This window comes from Nannospalax galili, unplaced genomic scaffold, assembly GCF_000622305.1.
Source record: "Nannospalax galili isolate Female #2095 unplaced genomic scaffold, S.galili_v1.0 scaffold307, whole genome shotgun sequence".
Taxonomy (NCBI): domain Eukaryota; kingdom Metazoa; phylum Chordata; class Mammalia; order Rodentia; family Spalacidae; genus Nannospalax; species Nannospalax galili.
This window is the reverse complement of record NW_008359625.1, coordinates 477,522-477,761: the sequence shown is the minus strand read 5'-3', so window position 1 is coordinate 477,761 and position 240 is coordinate 477,522.

Below are 240 nucleotides of genomic sequence, written 5' to 3'. Positions count from 1 at the left end.
ACCCCAGCCAATCCCCACTACTTGCCCTTCTGGTGAATCTAGTCAGCATATTTAGGGGTCTTTGCTTTAGGAGGGTCAGCTGTTCCTCTTCTAGCAGCAATCAGCTGTCAATACTCCTTTAGATAAGATTAGGGTCTGCTGTTCATTTTCTGAGTTCTATGCTGGGTTACTATTTGGGAGTCCCTTTGGTCACCCTGGCCAACAACTCAAAAGAAGGTATCTCCTATCTGGCATTGTTGG